The sequence below is a fragment of the Microcebus murinus genome, chromosome 3, assembly GCF_040939455.1.
Source record: "Microcebus murinus isolate Inina chromosome 3, M.murinus_Inina_mat1.0, whole genome shotgun sequence".
NCBI classification, from domain to species: domain Eukaryota; kingdom Metazoa; phylum Chordata; class Mammalia; order Primates; family Cheirogaleidae; genus Microcebus; species Microcebus murinus.
In genome coordinates this window covers 84,826,512-84,848,582 of record NC_134106.1, presented here as the reverse complement: position 1 = coordinate 84,848,582, position 22,071 = coordinate 84,826,512, and the positions used below count along the sequence as shown (strand labels likewise).

General features: G+C 40.3%; 1 long non-coding RNA gene across 1 annotated transcript; it reads left to right on the top strand.

Moving 5' to 3' along the window:
• The first annotated feature begins 5,961 nt into the window (after positions 1–5,961).
• On the top strand, positions 5,962–15,688 carry LOC142869982 (uncharacterized). The gene is made up of 2 exons (XR_012918508.1): positions 5,962–6,053; positions 15,476–15,688. It is a non-coding gene; the product is annotated as an uncharacterized LOC142869982 (long non-coding RNA).
• The last annotated feature ends 6,383 nt before the right edge of the window (positions 15,689–22,071 follow it).

Sequence of the window (22,071 nt, the reverse complement as noted above, 5' to 3'; positions counted from 1 at the left end):
TTAGAGTCTGCAGTGCCTGAGACATAGTAAAAGCTGATTAATGTTTTTACTGAGAAAAGCGAAGAAGAAATCTGTGTCCATGAGCCGGTTGGGCCACCTGCTCACTCAGTCCAAGCAGAACCTCCCCTGGGTATTTTACCTCCTGGAAGTCTTGAAAAGGTGGGTGGAGATTTTCCAAAATATATAGGAAGTTCTTGTCAGACCACTGACAGCCTCATCTGCTCAAAGGCTTACTCCTAAACATTTTTACCAAATAAAGATGAACTTAATATAGCCCTTTTAAAAATACAGTCACATGCCACATAATGGCATTTCAATCAACAACAGACCTGCGTGTATGACAGTGGTGGTTCCATAAGATTATAATATAGCTGAAAAATTCCTATTGCCGAGCCCAGTGATTTGTGTTCCAGTCACCTACAATACTCAGTCCCATCACATGCTGTGCAAGTTCGTAGCCCTGGAGCAACGGGCCATCCCAAACAGCCTAGTGTGTAGTAGGCTGTGCCATCCAGGCGTGAATAAGGATACTGTGATGTTCACACACGGGGAAGTCACCTAACAACCTTTCTCAGAACATAGCCCCGATAAGCAACACATGACTCTTCAAGCATCCTTCAAAGAGAGATCACGTTAGTCAAATATCACAATAGACCAGGAGCCCTCACCCTGAACAGATCAGGCTGTAAGCGGCCTGCCAAGAACTTATTGTATATTTTGGTACAATCTACACCCCACCTTTTTAAGACTTCCAGGAGGTAAAATTCCCAGGGGAGGTTCTGCTTGGACTGAGTGAGCAGGTGGACATAAATCTCTTCTTTGCTTTTCTCAGTCACTTCACTCAATTTCAAGGAGCCCACTTGGGGATGGTGTCTGGAGCAAGTGGGAAAATTTGACAGTGGAAGCAGGTGGGGGACAAGGCAGGGATAGAATGATGAGAAGAGCCTGGGGACTGCATGAGAGGACCAGAGGGGAGAAACAGACACTGGAGATTGGAAATAGGGCAGAACCGCAGATGAAATGGAACAAAAACACAAGGGACCTGCTGTTGTTCCACCTCGGGGGCCACACATGGACCAGGCAGGACTGGCTCCTCCAGCGCTCCGCCCAGCGCTGCCCCCAGCCAGGCCTGAGCAACCTCTCCCCTCTCTGGGTCAGGAATGGCCTCCCCGAGATTCTCGAAGACCCTGTACAGAGGATACAAGTGCGTGAGTGCTGTCTCACCCCGTCGTCTCTCACAATGCTCCTCACCTCTCAGGAGGAGCTTAGTGCCTGGACTTGACGCTTGAGCTCCAAGGCTTTGGCCAAAGAAAAGGGAGAAGGAAAGTGTGCCGCGCGCATGCGTACATGTGCACGTCTTACTGCAGTTGGCACTCTGCTGCTCCTTGACATATCTATGTATATTTGAAGGTCAAAAGTTTTCCTCCAAATGCACCAAAGGGGAGTTAAAAAATAAAAATAAATAAAGTTTAAAATCACCCAACATCAAATCCAATTGTCCCAGGAAGATCATGTGCCTTACCCATCTAGGGTGTCTCTTCCTTTCTTTTACACCAAGCGACTTTTGCACGGCTCGGTTTAAAAAATACTTTCTGCTTTGGCATTTTCTTATTGCAGTTCCGATGAGGAGAAAAGTGCATTCATATCCAGAGGGTCTGAGACACTTGCAATTTTATTCCCTAGTTAATTTGAACATCTTCTTTTCAATCTTGTCTCCACTATCAATGAATTCAATAAACTTAGCCTCCATGTTAAAAAGGAAAATTTCAGTCTAACCAGACCTGGTGTTGACAAATTCTACCTTTGGCTGTGTGTGCAGGGCCTCACTGTACGGGGCGGGGGACCTTTCTCTTGGCATCAGCGCCACGTGCCTGGACTCCCACATCACTGTCAGGGGCACTGGGATCCTCCACTCCACTTTGCAGGGGGTTCTGCTGCCAAGTGCATGCCTAAGGAAGTGCACGCTTAGTAGTAGTAATTCCTGTGTTTCAAGAATAGTGATAATGAAAATGCCTGTAATTGGAAAGTCTGCTGGCGCCTTAATGAAAAGACAATGTTTGATGACTGAGATCCTAAGTGCATCTGTAAAAGCCCTTACATAAACTAAAGCGAGCACAGTGGCTCACACCTGTACTGCTAGCACTTGGGAGGCTGAGGCAGGAGGATCACTTCAGGTCAGGAGTTTGAGACCAGCCTGGCCAATAGTGAGACCCCATCTCTACAAAAATTTAAAAATTAGCCAGGTCTGGTAGTACAAGCCTGTGGTCCCAGCTACTTGAAAGGCTGAGGCAGGAGGATCACTTGAGCCCAGGAGTTTGAGGCTGCAGTGAACCATGATGACACCACTGCACTCTAGCCTGGGCAACAAGGGCGAGACTTTATCTCAAAAAAAAAAAAGTCCTTACATAAACTTTTATGTTAAAATAAAAGTTAAAGACAATACAGTAAATGTATATTTTTCTGCTTGACATATTTTGTCTTTCTCAGATAAATAATACTGGGTCCTCCATAATTAATTTCCATTTGATATTTTAAGGCTCTCCCTCCGTCATGCTTTCAAAGCAATTCTTTTCAAGTTTCTGGTTGTTGTGAATGCAGGTAACATGCAGACTAGGAGGCATTTTTTTCTTGGGTCTCTTTCTCCATCCAGAATGAGCCAAAGAAGAGAACAAAGGGAGAGTGAAGCATGAGATGAGTTGGGGTTTGTTGATCTGGATTCTCTGCCAAACACACCACTCCCAAGTGTATTATGAATCTCCAAAAAGGAGGAATGTTCCAGGCTTACCACCAGATCTTGGTGACTTTCCACATATTTTTTTATTCAAAGCTTGTCTGTCAAAACAGGCAGACGCTGCCAAGAACATCCACAGAAAGGGTCACTACTTTGTAGTCAAACAGATCTGGATCCAAATCCTGATGCTGTACTGATAGGCAACGAGAATCACCTTCTCTGAACACATCTCCTTGTCTGTAAAAATAGAAGCACTTACATTTTCCTCTAGGGTACATTGTGAGCATGAAACACATAGCAGGTATGATGGTTCTCTGTGTCTGGTACACATCAGGTGCTGAGTAAATGCTGGTTGATTTCCTCCTAAACTCCAGCCCCTCTGAGATCTGTAAAATGATAAGCACTTAAGAAAACAAAGAATCAGATGATTAGGTTTTTCTCAAGCAGAGCAGAACAATCACCCTCGGATAACCACAAAACACCTGGAAAACACAAAGACATTAATATTGTGAGAATTCGAGGGGACAGAGGAAATAGGCAGCAGAATGAATCAGTGAAGGCTTAGAATATTTCAGTAGCTTTCTTTCTTTTTTCTTTTTCTTTTTCTTTTTTTTTTTTTTTTTTTTTTGTAGAATCTACATGTAGCTATCAACCAGAGCAGAGTTTGGTTAGTTGTCTGAGGTCAAAAACAAAGGTTCTGGCTCAAAATTAATAGTCATGATGCAAATGCCAAGTCTTCTGGAGAATGAAGTCTCACTCTCATTCACTTCATAAAATGCATTGAGCCACTCTCGTGTATCTGCCTCACGTTGTTTTGGAATGAGGTGGCAGGCACTGGAACAGAGGAATGGGTGAATGGGTGACTGGATGGACGGATAGGCTTGGCCAGTTCATAAATACCATTTATCTGCCATTGTTAAGCTACTGACCTAGGAAGATCGATTTAGAATATCAAGGCACTTCTACATAGGCTTAGAACATTTGAGAAGTGGTACTACGGAATACATGCTATGTACAGACAACATCTGTTTTACCTGGGCCCCCATAGAGGAGGGCTGAGCACAGATCCCAGATTGGGCAGGCAGTGTGTGAAAACTTGAAGAGCTCAGCCTTCACCCAGTGGAACACTTGTGGGGTGCTCCCTCCTGCTCTCAAATAAAATGCTCCCGAACTGGGCCACCGATTCTTTGTGGTCAGGACTGTCCCCACTCATGCCTTGCCCCATATCTAGTAGGAAAAATCAGCCAGGCCTAGCAATCCCATCATATTGGATATATAGCCACCTTTTCCTAAAATAACAACACACTGCCACAATGGGGGCTCTGCAGGATGCTGCCAGGATTCTAAAATACAGTTTGAGACAGTAAGATCGTGCGCATATAAGCCTAGACTCTTAGGTAGGTGGCAGAGGCAACCTCTTACGTATGGTGGCTTCAGCAATGCTCAAAGGTCCACTTCCTGTCCATATATCCTCCCCTCATACTCTGAATTATATGTGAGATTCATATGTTCCTCCCTATACCTGAGGACTTCAGCCTCTTTAAAATTATAAATGTTCCTGGGTAACACGTTAAGGCATCAGTTATTTGGAACTCAGTTCAAATTATCTGTGAGCAAGATACCATAGGGAAAAGGAGAGTTCATAGTCCAGACTGGGCCCTGCTTGGAAAGTCAGCAAAATAGGGACAAAGAGACAGGTTAGGGAGAAAAAGAGCTCCTGTTACTTCATGGATTTTACAGACTCCGTCCTGTTCACGATCATATTCAATTCACTCAATTCGCAAGGAACTCTGCTGAGCTCTGTACTGGATGCCCAGATACACCTGTACCTCAAAGAATTTATAGTGTGCTGCGTGTAGAAGGTGCATCTACAGCTGACTTGTGCAGCCGAGTCATGAGCAAACCAGGAAAAGAAGAGAGGCCAATGCTGATTGGGACAGTTCAGAAAAGGATCAGCGGAAGTTACACAAAAAACTCATCTTTCCCTCTCTCTTTCTCACTAGGTGATGCTAAGTACAGAGCCCTTGGAAGAAAGCCATGCAAAAAGCAGAAACAGAGACAGGACAGGAAGCTATGCATTCCTGGTCTTGGAACTGTTGTAAACAAAAGAGGAAAAGAGGGGAAGGGCATGTTTAGTAAGTATACAAACTCGTGTGGCAACCAAATGTCCTTCAACCGGTGAAAGGATAGACATTGTTGTCCTATCTATACAATGTATTTTTAAGAAAAGGAAAAAACTATTGATATACTCTAAAACATGGATGAATTCCAAAGAAATTTCACTGAGTGAAAGAAACCAATCTCAAAAGGTTATGTACTATGTGATTCTATTTATGTAACATTCTCAAAATGACAAAGCCATAGGAACTGAGGGCAGATCAGTGTTGATGGGTGGGATGGGAGGAGGGTCTGACTACAAAGCATCAGTACACGGGAATTCATTTGGGTGATAAAATTGTAATTACATTTACGTACATCTTGGCACATACAAAAAAGTAAATGTTATAGTGTACAATTTTTAAGCAAATCAATGCATACTCCCCTCAGAAGTTGCTAAGGCAAAGAATTAGAGAGTGACTATAATAATAGATGATTCTCTTTAAGTGTAAATATTGTTTAGGACCATGTTATGATGGAATTTGAGTGGCAGTGGCCTGGGAATGGCAGATAGAAATGCTGGCCACTTCAGGCATTGCCTCACATGCTCTACATGAATCTCCTCCACAGCACAGATCAAGAAATCTGCACTTGGAGAAACCAATTTCTTGCCAATGAACATGCAGTTATTAAACGACAAAACCAGAATTCTGACACATGTCCATATCCCTCTAAAGCTACAGTCTTTGCAATAAATCATGTAGAACCAGAAGAATACTGTTTCTATTATATCAGTGGTAGAATTCTGAGGATGTAGGCATGGCTTGAGATATACCATTTGCTGTTCTCGGGTCATTTAGTTTTTAGGCTCATGCTTGCATTAAAAGCCGGATCTTTTATAATAAAACTATTGCCATTTTTTAAAATATGTATTTAGAAGAATATTTCAAAAACCATCTGATAGCCAAATTATTCCAAGCAGGATTCAATGCAAAGGATTTCAGTACAACCAGAAAATGAATACTGTGTTTTCAAATGAAAGAAAGAGGGAATCAGAGATAGGACAGTTCAACAATAACGAAAGAGGTGATGGAAAGTTGTATACAACATTCTTTGTGATTTTCCAGTTTTCATCAAACAGATATGACAATACTGGTCACTGATGAGTCAGAAAAACAGACATTTCCTTGGTGATGTAGAAAAGATCTTCGTGTCCAATACTAAGGTAGGTTCAAAGTTTCATGACACCTTTTTAATCATTCCCTGGAGGGAAAAATCAGTATAGACTTTGCAGAGGAAAAAAAATAGTTCCTATACTTTACCTAAAATAATTATATAAAACATCAAATTTAGCCCCTGGCCTCTTCTGAAATAAGACACATAAAAATCTAAAGATTAAAGGCACTAAGAGAACAGCTTGCTCTCTCTCCCAGAACAGTTCAATCTTTCTGTTCATCACTGTAAAAGGCTATATTTTCCGATCCAAGCATATATCTTCCTGGGTCTTAATTCAAACTAGCATATGGCAGGAGGCCCTGGGAACCACCTAGAGAAAGACACGGCTTCAGAGGGTGGGGAACCAGCCCCTACAAAGCCTCCGGCTCCAAATACTCCGATAAGCATTCTCATGGTAATGCAATGATTTAATGAGTGTTCATATATTCTTTTCTTTACCTTAAATCTATTTCACTAGTCTGAATCTTTTTTTTTTCTCTTCCACACCCTTAAGCTTTTAAACCTTAGGTCCTAAAATTAAGACACTGCTTTCATGTTATTCCAAAATGAGTTTTGTGTTCTTTGCTGTGCATTTCTCCATAAATATGGAGACGCTCTGTACAGGACATAATGTGTTTGTGTTTATACATGGAATTCCTAGGGAGACATTAGAACTAAAATACTCTGCTTCAGCCTGTCTTAGTAAACCACAAAATCTTTTCTTGGGTGTGACTGTTCACCTTCATGGCATTCTTACCTACCTATTGTAGTTTACTAATGACTTGTTCTTTTTTTAAAATATCTTTCTTGGCCGGGCGCTGTGGCTCACGCCTGTAATCCTAGCTCTTGGGAGGCCGAGGCGGGCGGATTGCTCAAGGTCAGGAGTTCAAAACCAGCCTGAGCAAGAGCGAGACCCCGTCTCTACTATAAATAGAAAAGAAATTAATTGGCCAACTGATATATATATAAAAAAATTAGCCGGGCATGGTGGTGCATGCCTGTAGTCCCAGCTACCCGGGAGGCTGAGGCAGAAGGATCACTTGAGCCCAGGAGTTTGAGGTTGCTGTGAGCTAGGCTGACGCCACGGCACTCACTCTAGCCTGGGCAACAAAGCGAGACTCTGTCTCAAAAAAAAAAAAAAAAAAAAAAAAAAAAAAAAAAAATATATCTTTCTTGAGGAATAATTTACATAGCATAAATTTCATTCACTTTAAGTGTGCTGCATTGGTTTTTTTGTATTAGATTTCTATTGTTTCCATAATAAATCCCTGTAAATTTAGCAGCTTAAGACAACACAAATTTATTATCATAGTTTCTATAGCTCAGAAGCCTGGCTGGGTTCAGCCAGGTCCTCTGCATAGAGTCTTGGGGCTGACATCAAGTGTCAGCAGGACTGCAGGCTTTACTGGAGGCTCAGGGCAAGAATCCACTTAATGGCCATGCAGGTAGGTAGTTGGCCAAATTCAGCTCTTTGGGGTCCTAGGGCCGAGGTCCCTGTTTCTTGCTCACTGGGAGCCGGGGGCTGGTCTCCACACTCACAGGCTGCCCGTCCTCCTCACATGTTTTCCACATAGCCCCTGCTGGCAATGGTGGGTTGAGTCCCTCTCATACTTTCAATCTTTCCAACTTCTCCTGCTGCTGCATCTTTCTCACTCCAGGCAGAGAAAGTTCTCAGCTCTCAAGGGCTCTTATTAGAATGGGCCCATTTGGACAACCCAGGATAGTCTCTCTTTTAAGGCCCCTACCTGAATCACTTCGCAAAGTCCACTGTGCCACATAATATGACATAGTCACAGCTTCCAGAGATTGGCATGCCAGATCTTTGGGATTCCATCTGCCCCACTACAATTTTTATTTTATCCAATGTTCCAACTATCTGATTAATGGGGCAGCCTACAGCTTTCATGAGTCAAACTGGCATGTGGACTGTCCCAGCACCAGAGTTTACATGAGATTTTTTGGTATTTTGATTCAAGGCATATTCTTGAGGGCAAAAGGATAAGAATCTGACATTTTTAGGGCCCTTCCACGCCCAGCACATTCAAAGCAATATTCTCTTTTAATCCTAGCACCACAGAGGCAGGCATTATTGTCCCCATTATACAGACAAGAGAGATCAGGCCCAGCAAGGGTAAGTGATTTGCTTTAGGCCATACTCTTGGGAGAAGAACCAGGATTTAAACTTGGATCTTCTCTAAAACCTTAATGCTATCCAGGTGAAGTAAAACACGGGAAAAATTCTCTGTCATTTCCTAAATGTCTTGGCTTCACTACCTAACCAGACTTTGTCATGGAGACACGCATTCTTCCTTTCATTCAGTCAGTGCATATTTATTGAGCTACATGTCAGCTACTCTTTTAGGGAACTGAGGATTCAGCAGTGAAAACAAAAACCCAACCAGGCCAACATGTCTGGCTTTCATGGAGCTCAAACGCTACTTCTGAAATAGACAATAGCTCAACAAATCAAAAGGTTACACGGTACCCTTAAAATGTCATACATAGCATTGAGAAAAAGCAGGATATGATATAGGAGCAGAATCAGGATGAGGTGGGATGAAGGGTGGGGTAGGACTTGGAATTTTAAATGAGAAAATCAACGAAAACCTCACTAAGAACTGAAAGTATGAAGCACACACACGACCAATAGATCGCTATATAGAAGCCAGAAACATGTAGCATCATGACTCCAACTCTTCTTCCTTCACTGGGTTTAAAGGGATGTGTGCTCTAAGGTCAAGACCAGCTGCGGCTTCCTGATGGTAATATGCACACACATCTATCGAGTGCACACATGTGGCCAGGCTAAATATGTTATATGCCTGAGGACAACTGTAAGAGAGGCACTCATCAGTGTCCCCATCTTTACAGCTGAGCACACAGGATCTTAGCATGCTTATCCAACCTTCTGAGGTCACTGGGTGGCCTACGGCTCCCAGCCCTGTTTGTGGCCAAATTCTAAATGCATTTATAAACTAGATTCAACACGCAAGGAATTTACTTTTTATAATGTGCTTTTATGGAGGCAGGAAGGTGTGAGAAGCTTATGTACAGGAGGGAATCCCTTCAAATTTTTACACAAATCAGGACAGCTATGTGCAAGGCAATAAACAGGCAAAGGACACCACGATGTCACAAATTATAAGTTCTCCCACACACTTTAGCAGGCTGGTGATGGTCTCTGACCTTGTCTGTTCATGGGCTCAGGAAATATATCCCCTAACTTACTTGTCAAAGCAAAGCAGATCCCATAAGATAGGGCCAAGTTAGTAAATAGCTCATAAATTCATCTTACCTATTAATTCACATGAGAGTCTCAAAATTGCAATAGTCTTTTTTGGAAAGGCAAAGAAAAGGGTAACAGAGAAAAGAATAGGATAAAATGAGAGAGGAAAGAGGAAAAAAGAAGAACAAAAAGAATCAAAAGAATTCATTTCTATTACAATTTGCCTCTTGCAACTTAACTTTGCCCAAAGCCAAGAAAGAAATGCCTATTTCTTATCTCAGATCTGCTGAGATTATAATGTTTATTTCTTTGAATGCAAAGTCTCATTTTTTTATATTACTTTTTATCAAAGATCCAGTGAGGGCAGCTCCCTAGACTTGTTTCTGCCTTTATTCCTTTTTCTTTTAATAATAGCTCAGAAATCCAACTACTCTTTGCTCAAATCCATTGGTTTTCATTAAAAAAATGAAATATTTCTTGGATAAAACTTGAAAGAACACAACCTGCTTGGCTTAAGTTACCTTCATCATTATAACTTGCAAGCAGTGACAGAAATCTCAAAGTTTTGTTTAGATTTTTTTTTTTTTAATTTTGGAATATACTCCCTAAAAAGAATCATGACTCTAAAAGCACATATTCACAATTGTACTTTGCCCTTCAAATTCAAGTTCTAGCTTGAAGATCAAATTGTAGTTTGAATGAATGAGATTTTGGATTCAAATGTACTCAACATGCTCAGAATTTGGAGATAGCAGGACAGGGCCTGTTGCAAGTTGAGCAACTGCAGAGTCGAAGGTCATCAACAGAGAAAGTTCTGCACCAGATCTGTACATAAATAGACATTTTGAGCATTTTTACTGAGTAGGGACCCACTATTCTTATTTGTTCCTCAGTTAACACTTTTGGATGCTGTAAGTTGACATTGGGTGATACTATTTTTCTCATGTAATTTTTTTTAAAAATTGTGTTTACTAAAGTACTGAATTTACTAAAGTATAAGTGAAAAAATCAGATTGATGAATTATGATGATGTGAATTACCCTGTATAGCTACTGCCCCAAACAAAAAAACAGCTATGTGTCTTTTTGCATTAATAATTTTGTGTGTGAGCTGACATGTTACTGATTTATATTTATTTATTTTTATTTATTTGTTTGTTTGTTTAAGAAATGGGGGTTTGGCTATGTTACCTAGGCTGGTCTTGAACTTCTGGTTTCAAGCGATCCTCCTTCCTTCTTCAGCCTCCTATGTAGCTGGGACTACAGGTGCATGCCACAGTGTCTGGCTATGTTGCCAATTTCAATGTTATTTAAAACATGCCTATTGGGATGAGATGCTCCTGACCAAAGGCCAGAGTGCAAGAAAGTACAACATTCCTGGGAGAGAAAATATTACAAGAAAGTATGTCTGAAGGCCCCAGTAGGGTATTTAGGTGGGTCTTCTATGTAGAAATAACAGAGTTCCTTTATACTAGTACCCAAGAGGTAGCTTCCTATAGCATCCCTACCCCAAAGGAATCAGCTACTTGGGAGTATTCTGAATTGCCAAAACCTTAGGCTCAGTTATTATTTTGCTGTGAGGTCCACTGACCAAACATAACACACACATACACACACAAAAACGCTTGTGCCTTCTCACCAGCTCAGAAAGAAACTAGACTTCTAGTATCACAAGCATTAGCAAAATCTACCTTTACATATTGATTACAAATTGGAAAGATGGAACATGTAAAGGGAGATTGCAGTTATATAAGCAGGCTGCTCCTTAGTTGAAACTAATTAAAATCTTGATAAACAATTTTGTTTGGTAATCTAGAATAAAAATAAAATCTATAAAAATGTTCAGTTTAAGTCAAAAATCGAATGTACCACAACATGCCACATAATTATTTTAAAATTTTAAAAATTGATTTAAATGTCATAAAAACCATCACAATTAGATTTACCAAAAGGTTTTTTTCTTAGCATTGTGCTATTAATATCGCATGTGGTTTTTAGAAATTGCATGAAGTACAGGAACATTTTACATATTTTTATGTAATAGCTCTAATGAACTAACTTAATAGCTCTTAGAACAAAAATAGAAACAAATGATCCACAAAATAAGGGAAATTCATAGGCAACTTTAAAGTGCCCAGAAATCCCAAGGGCATACAAAAAGATATCCTATTTTTCATGTGAACATATACTTTCACAGGATAGAGCTCTACAGAGAAGTTAACCGACCTGGGTAAGTAACGAATCACACTTTTTCCAAATGCCCATAAGGAAAAACACAGGACAGATGCCATAAACAGGTATTGATTTCTTATGAGAGGAAATAGAAGGGCCAGGGATAAAGAATGACCAAGAAGTTCTGCAGGGGCCTCTTTGAGGGACCACAGTCACACAGGTTTCAGACTGGGGCTGTGCTGTCCGTGCTGTGGTCCCCCGTGAGCCAGAGCAGAAAGCCTCTGAACTGTGGGGAGAGTCCCTTGAGAACCAAATCCTATGTGCCCATCTGCCCAAGCTCACTCCTTCTGTGTAGTGGCTTAGGGGCCAGAGCCAGGCTGCCCTATGTCAAATCTCTCCCATGCCGATGACCTCTGGGTGTCCTTGGGCAAGTGGCTTAACCTCTCTGGGCTTTAGTTGCTCCTCTGTGAAACAGCTATATTAAAAGTACCTACCGCCCAGTGTTGCTGTGGATTAAATGAGATAACACATGTCTACGAGAGTAGCTGGCACTTAGTAAGGGTTCAGTAAAAAAAAAAAAAAAAAGAGCTTTTATTGTTATCATAGTAAAATTGCCTACTCTGAAAAATAAAATTTGAACCCTGTCATTCTTTACAAGAGCTACAGAGCTTCAGAAAGATAAATACCAGCAAAGAAGATGAAACGCAGTGGTGGAAGATCAAAGCACGATTAGGGTTGGTACCATCACGAGGTTGGTAGGGGCTAGTGTCCAAGGCAAGGACAGCAGCGCAGGCCTGGATGTGGGGCCATCAGTGCTGTGGCTGACAGGGTGGCCTGCCTGTCTCTGAGCATGGGCTTCTATGCACCTGTTGTACCAATAATCGTGACCTGGCATTGGGTGTGGGGAGGATGCAAGGTCCCCTTGGGAAGCCCCACCAGGAGTATGGGGGTTCACTGAGCCAGGATGCAGGGGAGACAGGAAGCAACATGGCTGTGGCACAACTCTTGTCCCCAGGGTGAACCAGGCAGGTTATTGTTCTTCACTAGGAGTGGCTCCGAAAAACACAAAGCCTAAAAAGTAAGCGAGAGCTAAAGGATTCATTCCCAAATCTGCTATATTCTATCCATCCCCTACCTCAATGTGGGTCAACACCATCAGAGCATTCTCCAAAGCCAAAACCAGGATAAATCATTTCATTCCCAGCCCGATGTAAGAGGGCAACACCAAGTTATCTGACCCAGTAGGCTTGAGCCATGAACAGGAGAAGGTGCTGGGAGCTTTGTCAGCAACCACAAAAGAGGCCAGAATCCACGGAGAAACACCCCAGGCCCAGGCAGTGCCTGCACCAGTGGAAACACCACTAGCAGAAGGTGTGGGCCAGGAGTGATGGCATGCCTGCAATGCCAGCTACTAGGGAGGCTAGGCAGGAGCATCATCACTCAAGCCTCAGTGTTCGAGGCTACAGGGAACTGTGATCTGGAATGAATGTCAGGGAGGCCATGGGCTCTATCCGTCCCACCTCTCAAAGGGGGCGTTAGCTTCGGCACTGGTCACCTGATATCCCACCAGGAGAAGCACCTCTATGCAAAACACAAGCCGTCTCAGCCTAGGGGCCTCAAATGAAAAAATTACTTATCTTTCAACATAATTCTCAGAGAGTAATCATGCCCTACTAAGGAATTTGGTGTACTACAAAGGCAAAAATCGGGTGGAGAATGATTCAACTCTGGAAACATAAAATGGTAATCTCACTCTCAAATTCTCATCAAGACAGTGGACCAAGAAGAGAGCATTATAGTAAAAACAAAAAAGAAACTATGGTTGCAGAAGATATTATCCAGCGCTCTAAGCCTGGGTGTTGCTTAACAGCACAATCATTCACAGAAATCTTTCCTCTTCTTTGGGAAGGCATTTGCACACAGTTCCAGGAGCTCTAGCCATAAAACAAGCTAAGAAAAATATTGAGCATTAGGTGTGCATCTTCTGGGCCAGATATAAATAATAAAGCAAGGGCATATTGATTATTCTCCAAACCTGACATAAATACATTTAGCTGTGTCCACCTCTGGCTTTTTCTCGTGTTTTCCCTAGACATGTTTTACTGTTGTGCCTGCTAGTGAGAAGCTATTAAATTGGGCTCCTCTTGGCAGTAAGAAATAATGAAGATGACAAACTTTCCCATTTCAGGACTTCTACGTCATGTTTCTTTGTTGTTGTCTTTTTATCATCGATGCTTGATTCAAAAAGGAAAATCTTTCCTCTCTTGTGCCGCGCATGGCTGAGCAAGCAAGTGCTCATTAGGTCCACACAGTGCACTCTCTTCTCCCAGACGGGGAAAGTACACGTGCTTATAAACAGCAACAAGGGATGGCAGTAGAATGAAGAACTCTTTTATTTCACCAAAGAATGCTGCAACTTTGGATCCTCCAGATAAGAAGGTTTGCATTGTAGCAGTTGCACGCACACCCTGACACTTACTTTAAAAGCAGAATTCGGGATCTCACTGCATCTTCTCAGCAGAGCTCTGCTGGGGGCCCCAGATGCAAACGGTGGATTTATGCCACCTGAATCCCGGAGCGAATTACTACAGGAACATTCATCTGTCTTCTGCGATCATTTCTGTAACAAGATCTACCAGGAAAATTAAGACTGTGGGATCAAAAACAAAGGGTTATTTTTATAAAAATGTGCAGACTGCTTTCCAAGATACTTTTTTATCTCACTCATAGAGAAGCTGAATGTGAGTTGAACTGAGCAAGAAAAGATTTACTGGATCAGGACAAGAAAAATCTCTTGAAATGATTTGTGTTATGTCTAACCCTGTAAGTGAAGGAGGGTCGCTTTCCTGTGGGCTACATTGCAATCTCATTTTCTAGGGTTTAGGAAAAAGAGGCATGCCCCCCCCCACTGGCTCAGGAACCGGATGGTCTCCCTCCTACTGTCCTCCTGCATAGCCTGATCCTACTGGCCAGCCACACCAGCTTCTTTGAGATGCTGCCCCTTTCTGCAAAGGAACCCGCGCCCTGAAGGGCAATGCCAGTCTTTTTCGCCAGCTGTCTCCACACCTTTAACTCTCTTTTGTCTGTTTCCTCACTTCTTTCGCACACCAGCCAAAAATAGTCAATTAAAGTTAAGTTTAAAAAAATCTTTTAGGTAAATGAGAACAAGATGGGAGGGGTGGCCCACGTGAACAAAACGGAATACGTTCTTTTAAAAAAAAAATCTATACAACCTAGAATAAAGGTATATTTACAGAGTTGACCTCTCATATTCCTAAAAAGGACCCCAAGATTTTAATGGTTCCTCATTGTCTATAGCGGTGGTTTTTCATTTTCTTTATTAATCCTTTAACCCATTTGAATCATTTGGTGGATAAATATTAATATTTATATTTATATTTTGTGCAAGGTACTATTCTAAGTTGCAGGGATGAGGGACAAGATGCAGAAAGGGTAGGGGAGCAGGGAGCAGCATAAGGCATAGCGAGGGGATGAGAAGGGGGGACATGAGCATGGGAAGAGGAGAGGGGAGGGGCAGAGGGCAGAAGGAAAGGAGAGGGAGTGGGCGGGGCACAAGGGAATGGGAAGGGGGAGGGGCAGAGGAGAGAAGCAGGGGAGGGGGCAGGGCACAGGGGATGGGAAGGGGAGGGGCAGGGAGAAGGGGAGAGGGCAGGGCACAGGGGATGGGAGGGGGGAGGGGCAGAGGGCAGAAGGAGGGGAGGGGGGCACAGGGGGATGGGACAGCAGGGGCAGAGGGACAGGATGGAGACAGGAAGGTTAGGGCCATGAGGGGCTCTGGCTGCCTTCAGAGGTGCGAGCTTTTACTTTGAGTGCAGAAATGCCATAGGGCAGTTTTGAACATGTGGCTCTGTTGAAGATAGATCACAGGATAAGGATGGAACATGGGATACGGATTGTAGGAACAGAATATTTCAAGAAAGCCCAGTGCAATCCAAACAGGATCAGGCAGTGCCTTTCTGGCTAACAGGTTAAAGGAGGGCACAAAGCTGAAGTGTTCACCTGTTTCTTCCTCAGAAAATTTCTGAGTCAGAGAATTCCTGAAGGTTCTGAGAGCACACTCTGAAAATGCCCTTCAAAGACGCCTCTGGCTTCACCGGTCTCCTATATGAACTGTGCTACAGTGCAGCTGTCTGCAAGGTTCCTAGAGGTTTCTGTCTTGGATAATTTTTTTCCTCTGAATAAACATATATTCCATACACAAAAATAAAGATATATATTTATTGCTAGATATATAATTTGTTATGGAATAAAAATTCTTTTTACTACCAAAAAAAAAATCATTTCCATATTCCTGGCTCCTCACTGTCTGGCTGCAACTCCCATGTCCATTTTTCTCACTCTTGCACCGTTTCTCAGTACTGACACCCTATCCACCTCTGGTACTCGATGCGGGAGGACCCTGCCAAGGCCCCCTTGAACTCTGCCGGGTCTCTGGCACGGTTCCTTTCCACATTGGTGCCTCTCCGCCTCCTGCACTTCACGTGGGCTCCAGTTCCACCTGCTTCATGACTTGATGGCTCCATCCCATTACAGTGGACATGCCAGTGGAAACCACTCAGTTTAATCACTACATCCCCTTGTGTGTTATTATCACGCACCACTTTGGTCATACGCAACTTCCGAGTCTGTTGTCCTAACTAAATTTTAAGTTAGACAAAAGGAGAAAGCACACTGTGCACTTCTTTGTACCTCCCATGAAGTGTGCCTGTCATGGATCTTCAGTAAAAATATCATGACAATTATAAAACTCTCAAAGCCAAAGGGCTGTTGGAAGCTGTCTAAGTTAGTGCTTCTAGACCTTTAGTAAGCACCGGAATCCTGGATCCTTAGGCTGCAGTCCCAGCAATTCTGACTCAGCAGACTTGGGGGGAGGCCTGGGATTCTGCATTTCTACAAGCTCCTGGTGATGCTAATGGTGTGGCCCATGGGCCAGAATTTGAGGACTCAAGGTTCCTTCCCAGAACCTATTAACCTAGGATATCTGGAAGGGTCATTATAGGGGTACATGGATTGCCTCAAGGGGTTGTGTACTTTTCTGAAATACTACACAATATTTCTGTATGTACATATTTGCAATTTTCTAGACATAAGATCCATAGATTTCATTGTATCTTCAAAGGTGCCAGGGCCCCAGATAAGGTTAAGTACTCACTGATTTGAGGCTTAGCTCCTCATTTACAAACCAAGTCCCAGAATGTTTAAATGAGGTGGACCTTGTCATCCACCAAATCCAGTGATCTTAGGCTTTGGATACACAGACCCTGACTCTTATCCACTGCCCTTTGCCCTAGATCACGTGGCGTTCAATGAGGCATAAGTATGCCTGCACAGACTCACAGGGCTACCATGTCTCATCCCTTTGTGAATTAGGAAGAGAGAATTTGGTAGTCTCATGAACATTATTATTTCCACCTTCTACAAGAGAATAGCCAAATGGTCCAACCAAAAAATCCCAGAGATATATACATATATTTAGAACAGCTGAACACATCTAATTATCATTTCAAAATACAAAATATAATTTCACCTCTTATAGTGCTAGAAAAGGGGCTCAGTGCCTCTCTCTATAATATTTTAATAAATATAAAATTTTTTCTCAGGCAACCATGTTATTTTGTGCTTTAATTTACCTTATTTTAGATTAGTATAACATGAGAAATTTATCAATGACCTAGTTTTCCATTTTTAGATGGCCTCCTTTATGATATAAGCTACCCATTTCAAAATAGTATCAATATAATCAGCTTTTATACAGATGCAAGTGTGTGTGTGTGTGTGTGTGTGTGTGTGTAAAATCCAAAAAGCCCTAAGGAAGTTAGGTCATATCACTGCAGCAGCAAGAAGGGCTTCATACAGGGCAGAAAAACACTGAGCATTCAGCAAAGAAAGAAAAAGTGAGGAAAGATGAGCAATCTATTGAAATTCCTTCCCTAAGCAAAAGCAGAGGAGGAAACATCTGCAATATTCCCCTCCATCTTGGCTGTAAGCCACTTCCTGTGGGGTGGAGTAGTAGAATGGTAAAAAGTATGGACTTTAAAGCTGACATTGTTGGTTTCAGATTCTGGCTCTACTGTTTTACTGGCTATGTGACCTTGGGTAATTTATTTAACCTTTCTGGACCTCAGATTTCCCATCTGTGAAATGGAGATAATTACCTGCTTCCTTGTTCTGAGGATTAAAGGAGTTAGTTCATGTAAAGCACAAGGCACATAATAAATGCTATAGAGTGATCGTTAAATAAATTACATTCTTGCACCTGTCGAGAACCTATATTATAAACACACTTTTAGTACTTCATTAGGTAACTTTGCCCTCTGAAACCTGCCATTACTAACCTCTTTTAATTAGTTATGGGCATTTAAGTTTCCTACAGGTCTTTTGATGGCTTGATAGGTCCTTTTTTAATGTCCCTTTATTTATTTTTGGTTTTAATTTTATGTTTTCAATTGATACATAATGTACATATTCATGGGGTACACAGTGATGTTTCAATCAGATCAAGACTGTATGATTCTAATTCTATGATATCCTAGAAAAAGCAAAACTATTGAGATAAGTGATTAAAAAGATCAGTGATTACCAAGGGTTGGGAAGGGAGGGATGAATAGGTGGGGCACAGAGGATTTTTAGGCCAGTGAAACTATTCTGTAGGGTACTATAATGGTGGCTGCATGTCACTACACATTTGGGAAACCCATAGAATGTACAATCCCTGAATGTAAACTATGGACTTAGAGTGTTAATGACATATGAATGTAGGCTCGTTGATTATCAAAAACATACCACTTTGGTGCATGATGTTGATACTCTGTATTTTCCACCCAGTTTTGCTGTGAACCTAAAACTGCCCTATAAAATAAAGTCTAACACACACACGCACACACAGACCCTTTTGTCTTTGCAATTCTAAATCTCATGTGATTTTCTAATAGAATGTCAGTGAAGTTTCATTTTGGTATGATGATCATGCTGTCTTATAAAAAGAATATGAACATTAAATAACATTGGAATATTTTCTACAAAGAATGACAATACGAATACTATCAGGCTTGTTTAGCAATCCTTAATTCTAGAAAATTTGGAATAATGCCTCCAAAGTTTCAAAAAAAATTATTTCAAACATAAGAATCTAAACTGAATCAAATTGTCAACAAGATTGTAACAAAAAAACAGACACAATTCCAGACATGCAAGAAATAAGAAAGTTTTACTTGTGAATTCCATTTAAGATACATTAGTTTAAAACAAGAAAGTAATCAAGAAAGAGGCAACTTCAGGAATCCAAGAAATGTCAGTGTCAGATCAAACATATTGGAATGACAACTGAATGGTAAATAAAGACAGTAATCTGTCCAAATTAGGACTGAAGCACAGGGTTTTAAGGAAAAAAGTGTATGGATGTGTGTGTGTGTGTGTGTGTGTGTGTGTGTGTGTGTGTGTATTAGAGAGTAAGTTTATTTTTCTTTTTGAATTTATTTTTAAATTCACAAAAATTGTATATATTTGTGACGTACAACATGATGCTTTGAAATACATTGTGAAATTAGTAAATCAAGCTAATAAACATATACATTACCTCATAGATTTATCATTATTTGTGGTGAGAATGAAGAAAATATTTTCAAGGAAAAAATATGAATCCCATTGAACAGATAGATAATTAAGATGTGGAAGATATTATTTGGTCAGAAAGTTATGTGTCTCTGACAAAAATAAAAAATTTTTTAAATGCAATTAGAAAATCAAGGAAAACAAAGCATGTTGCAAAAATCATTGTGTAAACATGGAAAAATCTAAAAGAGGGAATGATATTAAATAATTGAAAACCATAGAAAATAGAAATAATTTTGTTAATAGCTTACTCTTGCAACTTCACATTTGAGCAGGGAGGGTTTAATGATATAAAATTACATTCTTTTATCTTGGGACACAATTATACTTGGTTCTATAGTAAAATTATTTTAAAACCATAATATTTTAAGAATTATTTTCAAATTTTATGATCAAACAAAAGCAAAATCATGAAAGAGTTCATTTTAGTCACCAAAAATAATATGAATAACTTTGGGAATGCAAAAGTAATCTGAAGGGCCGGGCACAGTGGCTCACTCCTGTAATCCTAGCACTATGGGAGGCTGAGGCTAGAGGATCGCCTTAGGTCAGGAGTTCAAGACTAGCCTAAGCGAGAATGAGACCCTTTCTCTGCAAAAAAACAGAAAAATTAGCCGGGTGTTGCTGTGTGCCCCTGTAGTCCCAGCTAACTCAGGAGGTTGAGGCAGGAGGATCACTTGAGCCCAGGAGTTTGAGGTTGCAGTGAGCTATGATGATTCCACCACACTCTAGCCCTGGTAACAGAGCAAGACTCTGTCTCAAAGAAAAAAAGAAAAAGAAAAAGTAATCTGAAGATGACAGAGTTAGAAGGAGAGTGGGAATAGTGAAGAGTATTGATGGGTGGTACTTTTATCATTTTACGTTTATGTTATAGGGGAGGCAGTAGTGCCTGCCTAGGAATAGACTGGAAAAATCCAACACTTGTGATTTAAAACGAAAAATCTCACTAATTAGGAATAAGACAAAATTTCCTTAAATCAATAAACATTCTACACCAACACCTACAGTAATCATCACACTTAAGGGAGAAAGTGTAGACACATGTATCATGCCATTACCATTAAGATTTAAAATAGGTAGGGCTAGATAAATTTGTAAAGAATGCAAAAGAAATAAGAAATGGAAAGAAAGAGAAGAGGAAAAAATATCACTTTATGGAATGGAATGAAATTAAATTAGAATTTATAAGAGATTTCAGCAAATTGTAAGATAAAATATCACCTTATAAAATCAATAGCATTATCCTGTAAAAGCAATAACCAACTAGAAAACCTAATTAAAAATAAGATTTTAGTGACAATAGCTACAAAACCATAAAGCACATAGGAATGGAATTTTAAAAAGCTAAGTCACAGGACTTAATAGAGAAAAATTTTAAACTTGACTACATTTTATAAAGGAAAATCTATTTCATGCTCTTAAGTTCTTAGATGTGGTGACAAGATGTCAGTTTTCATCAAATTAATCTATAAAATCAATGCAAACTTAATAAAAACTCCAACTGCAATGTTTGCATAACTCAATAAAATTGTGCTTAAATTCATATGGCAAAATGGCTTTTTCAATTTTGAAAAAGAGGATCAAATGAGTGGCTTTTGTCTTTCCAGATATTAAAATATACTACAGATCCACAGTAATAATTGGTGTAATTAGGTATAAAATGTATAAAAGGCAGAGTGCTAGTGTGAGCACAAACAATTAGACCAAGGAATGGAATAGACCTATGGGGCCTATCAGATTAGCTCAGAGATAGATCCATATGCATGTACCTACGTATTCACACAAATGTGCACATATGTGAATCTAACATATGTAACATGAAGGTGGCAGGACAAAAATCAATGGGGGAAGAGAGACTACTCAGTAGATGGTAATAAAAAAATATGGAGAAAAAGAATGTTCTACCTCAATCCAATAACAATCCCACCCAATACAATGTGGATACCAGGTAAATAAACACCTAAATATGAACAAGAAAATTATAAAATTAATACAACAACCTGTAGAAGAATATCACTGTGAGTGGAGGAAGAAGAAAAAATTCATAAAGTTCCAAAAGCACAAATATAATAAGGCAAAAAAAGGTACCTCCAAAGGAATAAATTTAAAGGCAAAATTCCTAATCTTTTGGAGCAATGAGACAATAGATAGTATCTGAAGTTGGTTAAACAAGAATCAAGCGAACCTATGTATTATTTTGAAATATCATAACAACTATAAAGGAATTTTAGACAATCATAAAATTTGTAAACTTTGGTTGCTGTGAGGAGTGGAAATGGGATATAGGAATAGGCTGGAAATAATTTCTTTTCCTTTTGTAACTTTCATGTGTTTCAAATACTGTTATTGCGTACAATAACCATTTTTAAAGCACTTTCCCGTCTTTCCTAGTGCATGGAAACTGCCAGGGATTGGGAGGAAATCGTTATAAGAGGAAACTAAAATCAGATCTAGAATCACGGAGCTTTACTTTTGAATCACCTAGAAAAATACTCCAATGAAAGGTTTTCCTTTTACACAAACTAGAAACATAAATATTCTCTTCATTGATCAAAACTAATCAATTCTGGGAATGTGTAATTTAATAAGAGCATTTAAGGGGAAATGATTTTTGGTCAAACTGTGTGAGAATGACCATCACCAAAAATGCTATTTACGTACTCATAAATGCACTTATTAAACCTAGATTTTATACCTTAGACTGCACTTACAATATTTTTAAAACTAGCCATGTCATTTTTCACCCTTTATTGCAGGTTCTTAATATATTAATTTCTAATTTTTCCTAATTTTTCATATTTTAACTCTTCTGACTTACATGAATTGTAATAAGTGGTTTTGTACTTTTTGTCAAGGAAGGAAGGAGAGAAGGAAGGAAGGGAGGAGGGCAGGAGGGGAGATAAAGTAATTTGGATCCAGTTTTACTGTGTATAACAGAAAACTCAAAATAGCAATGACTTAAACAAATAAGTATTTTTTTTTTCATATGAAATAAGTCC